Here is a 6459-nt window from a genome sequence, read left to right as displayed (position 1 = left end):
GTCTCAGCATCTGTTAGCGAATGAACATGCACACGAAGATAGTGAACCACCATCCCCAGGTATGCAAGGCGCATGCTCTATGAAACACGACAGTCGACCTGGAAATCACTGGCCTATCCCCCCCTATAGAGCCACCCACGGCTTTAGGTGGGCCAGGGCTCACCCCTGGCAACTCAAAATATTATCCAGTGACAGAACTCTCAGAACTGACCTCCCTTACCAAATTATTTTACAAACATGATTTGCAATACTGCTCTTTGCCAGCATATGTCACCTACAGTAACGTTTAGAATTCCATCAGTTAAAGACATTTGAAATTAGATACTTTTCAAACAGGAACGGGAAATTATAGGAGAATACATGGTTTGATTTCTGCCACACATTGTATTAAGTATTATCATTAGAATGCCTTTAATTAGTGTGCATGAATAATGGATTTCTTTCAAAAGAACTGTGGGATTGCATGGTGTACTGACCTCTTTTGATATGATGCATATATGTAGACTTGATTGGCGGTTAGGTTACTTCTTTAATCAAACAGGCTACTCCTCTTTTAAAGCTTTATTAGCTGCTTGGGATGTGAGGCTGCGTCTCCAAATATTGCATCACTACGCATTAGAGCCCCCACCCTCCATTTCTTATCCCACTTAGAGCCACCAGTTGCAACGCTACTGTTGCCCCGGAAGAACCCGTGTCCCTGCTGCTTTGGCATCTTTAGCTATCCTCCCGTGTGCACTCATAATATGGGGCCGGTATGCTTGTGTTTAGTAAATACCGTGCAATCAACGTCCTGTGTCTAGCCCTCGTGGTAACCAATGGCCCGACTCTTGATGGCACTACTGTGCATTGGCGCATGGGCGTACATAGAAAACGGTGGCCAGGGGCGGTGCACATCCGCGGGGAGTCATCTGCTAGAAAGGAAGTCAAGGAGAGTCCCCTTCCCGCCCGAAGGAGCACGAAGCTAAAATCAAGCAAATCCCAGAGATGGGCCTCAGAGTCAGTCCTAGGAAGAAGGCTCTCCCAAAGGCCGATAGTACACGAGCCCGCAGGCCCAGTCTGCCTTCAGTTGCACTGCTCGTGCTGCCTCTGCCCTCCGTAACCCGGAACTGCAAGTGGTCGTGCGGACGCAACCGGAAGTCTAGCCTGGCCGGATGGATGTGCAGCTCGATGATGACGCTTACGGAAAATTCAACCAATTAAAGAGAACTGTAGGTGCGCTTCAAGCAAAGGTAGGATTTCCTAGACCACACACGCGTATTCTAGCCTCAGAGCACAAACACACACCTTGCTCCACACCACAATTACCTTTACCCACCGCACACTCATATTCAGCACCAGACACACGACTCGTACACCTCACAGATCCTTACTGCAAACCGCAAATAGCCAACCCTACAAATAACAAACCCTCAAATACCACCATTCTCAAAAAAGATAAAAACGTAGTCCTACATCATAAATCCTCACTGCACAACACACATAGCCAACCCTACAAGTACCAAAACCTTATACCTACCACAAATGATTACAATGTCTACAAATCGGAAATCATTATTTCACAAAACAAATACACCCACCTTTACACACCACACACGCTTGATTCCACACCACAAACCCCACCTCTCTCCCGATTGCGCCAAAAAACGGCAAATACCATGTCACACCACAATGCCTCAACACACCACAAGCATTTATTCCACATAACACACAGCCAATCTACTCTGAACATTTGCACTCCTACACATATTCCACACCACAAATATCACCCTGACCACTAACACCGCACACCTTTATTCCATGTCACCAACCGCCCTCACACATCATATGACTTTATTCCATGTCACAAACATCACCTCTTTGAAACATCAAAAACCCTTCGTCCACGGCACAAACATGCTCACTCCTACATGCCACAAACTCTTTTTCTGCACCAGGATCTCAAATCTACCCAATGAGCCTCACATTAATATTGATATTGATAGTTTATTTGTATAGCGCCTATACACAATGTGTTTCAAAGCGGGAACATGGGTAGAAAATACAGTGAACATTCTTACAGTCCTTGATACATTCAGAATGTGAAATCAAAAATCAACTATCATAATCAGGCGACATTTCCGATAGTGCAAGTGCTAGACAAAGATGAGGAGGGGGGGAGAGTGAGACAGACAAGCGCTACATTATTATGCCTGATGGCAATTGAGGTAGTGCTGGAAAATTAAAATGGTGGGGGGGTTAGTGGAGGATTGGAATGAGGGAGAAGAAGAAGAACGGAACAAGTGACTATTTTACTAGGTCTGGCGAGAATTCAGATAGTGCTGGAGGGGAAAGGGGATGGTGGGGTCAAAGGAGAAGGGAGGGAGACAAACAAGCTGCTATCAGATAGGTCATGAGGATGTAAACGAAAGAGTAAGAGCAAAATTGACAATGATAGGGTGGGGTGGGCAAGAGAATGAGACAGACAAGCGGCTGCATTACTATGCCTGACGGCAATTGAGGTGGTGCCGGAAAATTAACAAGAGGGGAGAGTGGGGGGAGTGGGAGATTGGAATGAGGGAGAAGGAGAAGAACAGAACAAGCGACTAATTTACTAGGTCTGACGACAATTCAGGTAGTGCTGGAGGGGGAAGGAGAAAGGAGAGGGTGGGAACAGAAGTGGGGAGGGGAAGACAGACAAGCAGCTAGCAAACGGCAGGTGACATATTTGAAAGAAGCGTAAGTGCTAAGGGTGGGGGACAAGAAGGGGTGGACAAAGGCAGTATCAAGGGGCTGGGCCGGGGAGGGGGACACAGACAGCATCCCGGGCGACTAATCGGGGAGTCAGTGACAGAGGCTGAGTATGATCAGTCTCAACCTGGGCCCAATCCAGGCAGGAAGGGAGAGAGCAGGGAAGAGAAGGGGGGAGTCACATAACATCCACACCCAGCCACAACACATGGCAATGGAGGGGTGGGGGGACATTAATGAGCAACACAGGGGGGCATCAATGAGCAATAAGGGGCAACAGAGGGGCGGAGGGGCATCAATGAGCATCACAGGGCAACATGGGGTGGGGGGACATCTATGAGCAACACGGCTACGGAGGGGGTGGGGGACATCAATGAACATCACAGGACAACGAATAGGGTGGGGGACCTCTATGCACATCCCGGGGTAACGGAGGGGGTGGGGGGACAACTATGTACATTGCGGGGCAACAGAGGGGTTTGGGGGACATCTATGCAGAACATGGGTCAACGGGGGCAGTGGGGGGAAATCGGTGCACATCACAGAGCAACGGAGGGGGTGAGAGGGACATCAATGAAGATCACGGGGTAACGATGGGGGTGGGGGACATCAATGAACATCATAGGACAGCAGAGGGGGTGGGGGGACATCTATGCACATCACAGGACAACAGGGTGTGGGAGGACATCTATTTTATTTATTTTAATTTATATAGCACTGTTAGCTCGCGAGCATCGGGGCGCATTCACATAAACACTACTACATTCTTTTTTTTTTACACAATTTTTATTGATTTTCATCAAAACAACCTCAACAAATCAAACAATAACAACAACTTAAAATGTAACAAAAATATAACATGTTCCTCACACCCCAATTATTCCCCCATCCCACCCGAGCTTACTATACACCGACCTCTGTTCCATCACCAGGAGGTATGCGCACTTCTGCGTCACTGGAGGCGTCTTCTGCTTTTGAGTCATCCTGTGCTGGCTCAAATAGTGTGGCCACTAGTTGCCTCCAAGCCATCAATGACTCACCCAAGTCACCCCCCCTCTGTTAACTGCTTCGCCCCACACCAAAGTCTCTCCTTCTGCCAATTTTTGAAGGTCTTGCCACCAACTCTCAACCTTTGGTCTATGGCTGGCTTTCCAGCTCATAGCTATCCTGCGCTTGGCCAGAATGTAGGCCAAGTCCTTTAGATTGCTCACATATCTCAACTTGCGCAGCCTGGGAAACCCCCCCCCCTACCATGCATGCCCACAGGGACTCCACTTCCAGTTTAATGCCCTTCTCATTCAAGGGGTGGCCCACCTCTCCCCAGAATCTCTTTATTTCGGGGCATGCCCAGAACATGTGTATCATGCCCGCATTGACTTCACTGCATTTGGGACATTTCTGCGTCCCCACATTCTTAAAGCTTGCAATCCTCTGAGGAGTCATATACGCCGGTACTACTTACTTGACAAAACATATACACAAGACTAGTGGTAAACCTCACTGAAATGTGGGCGTGTCTAGCTAAAGCGCGAGGTTCAGATCATTTAAACAAGTGGGTTTTTCCAGTTTCTTACGGAAAGTTAAGAGTTTTGATTCCAATCTCAGATTTACAGGCAATTTATTCCAGATTCCAGGAGCAACTGTCGGGAAAGCTTTCCCTAGACCATTTGAGCGCTTGTGAGGTGCTACGGTCACCGTACCTAATGCGCCTGATCTTAGCGCTCGGCTAGGTAAATAAGGATAGATCTTAGACTTAAGGTACATTGGCGCCTTCCTGTAGATACATTTATGTACCAGCGTGAGGGCCTTGAACTGTTTTCTGTCCTCTACTCTTAACCAATGAAGTTCCTTTCTGGCGTTGCTGATATGCTCGGTTTTAGATTTGTGTTTAATTATCCTGACTGCGTTATTTTGAATCTGTTGGTATCTAACAACCCATTGTTTGTTAGCACCCAGTAAGAGTGTGTTGCCATAGCCTAGGCGTGATAGAATGGTAGCTTTTGCTATGGTAGCACAGTTATCTTCACTCAAATAGGGTTGAATAGCTTTCAACAATCTAAGGTAATAGAAGCAATTTTTGCTGATGTAATGAGCTTGAGCGTCCGCGCTCATAGAAGCTTCCAGAATCATCCCGAGGGTTTTAATCTTGCTCAGAACCTGGATGTGAGTATCCTTGATCAGGAAGGATTCCTAGTTTGAAGAGAGTTTGGCCCTTGCCTGATATGAGGGGGTGGGGGACATCAAGAACATCACGGGACAGTGGAGGGGGTGGGGGGACATCAGTGCACATCACAGGGCAAAGGAGGGGGTGGGGGGACATCTATGCACATCACGGGACAACGGAGGGGGTGGGGGACATCTATGCACATCATGGGGCAACGGAGGGGTGGGGGGACATCTATGCACATCAAGGGGCAACAGAGGGGGTGGGGGAACATCTATGCACATCACACGGCAACAGAGGGGGTTGGGGGACATCTATGCACATCACAGGGTAACAGAGGGGCTCACCTCATGATCTGGCAACCAGGGGCCTTAAAACGGTCCTTGGAGGTGGGCCGCATTCACCTGCCGGCTCGCCCGATTGGTGCATATATAAGGTAGTTGCACTAATCATAGACAGGCAGGCAGAGCTGCTGGGAGGCCACTGGAACCATGAGGAAGGGATCGGCCATGATGGAAAGGCCTGATTAACACAGTTTACAATGTACAAAGCAAAATAAACAGCCCATGATGGAAGCGCTGAGGGGCACGACTTTGGAGCATATTCATTAAAAGCAATTTGATGTTCAAGTTGAAATACGGAGCTTGTTGCTCCCAGCATAGCGTTCGGAGCAATTTAAGCCATCAAAGGGGCTTACCTTCCCTGGAAGAATCGCAGGGGAAGGATCCCAGGACCTCCTGGCCACAGGATGAGAAAGGAAGGGACCCTCCAGGGTCAGAGTCAGTCAGAGGAAGAATTGCCTACACATCCCTCTTCCTCATCCCAGTACTTACTTTATAGAGTCGCCTGTCTTCTTGACGGCCTTAATCACTCAAGAATTCCCAATAATTTAGGCTCCAACCCATAACCCTTCCTGCCCCAAAAGGGGCAGTCTCATGCCCCACTTACTGTTTCTTACTCTGTCCATCCAGATGGTCCTAGCTGGTTCCTCACTATAAAGGTATCCATGCTGCTGGGCAGCAGGGGTGGCAATTGGACTCCTGCTCCCCACTCCATGGACAAGCAGGGGACAGTGGAGGAAAGTTGAAGGAGGGCGGATGGACGTCTAGTTAAGTAGCCCAGGCCCCCTCAGGTCCTGAATAGGTCCAGGTATGGATGGCTCCACAGAGGCCCCACTCCTGGCATGAACAGGCCATGTGGGGACACTGCCTTGTTGTGGTGGGCAGGGAAATCGAGACTCCTTCTTCTCTCCCATCAACCAGTAACAGCTGTTGAGCTGGGCCACTAGTGTGTGGGCTTCAAAGCAATGGTGCAGGGCACCTAGGGTCTCAGATCCTGCCTGGGCTTCTCCCAGGTGGGGACTGCTCCTACAGGGCTCGTCTCTCTCAACCCAAAGGGGGTGGCAAAGAGGTTGTCAATGTGTGTGCACAAACCCAGGAGGCTGAGGGTGCCTGGGGCACTATTTCTCAAAAGCGAGCTTCTTGACCCCAACAGCCTTAGCGGTTCGGTTTGTGATTGTCTACAGACTCTAACGCCCAACTGGAAGAGGAGATTGAGTTTGAAACAGC

General features: G+C 49.0%; 1 protein-coding gene across 1 annotated transcript in view; it reads left to right on the top strand.

Moving 5' to 3' along the window:
- Positions 1-1126: 1126 nt before the first annotated feature.
- The window catches only part of LOC138489264 (zinc finger protein 3-like), a 100611-nt gene continuing 95278 nt past the window's right edge, over positions 1127-6459 (top strand). Inside the window, exon 1 of the mRNA XM_069616959.1 lies at positions 1127-1229. The gene's annotated coding sequence lies outside the window, so the exon portion shown is untranslated. The remainder of the gene's footprint in view (positions 1230-6459) is intronic.

Source organism: Ambystoma mexicanum, chromosome 9, assembly GCF_040938575.1.
Source record: "Ambystoma mexicanum isolate Mex_15411 chromosome 9, UKY_AmexF1_1, whole genome shotgun sequence".
Classification (NCBI taxonomy): domain Eukaryota; kingdom Metazoa; phylum Chordata; class Amphibia; order Caudata; family Ambystomatidae; genus Ambystoma; species Ambystoma mexicanum.
This window is presented reverse-complemented; position numbering and strand designations above follow the sequence as displayed.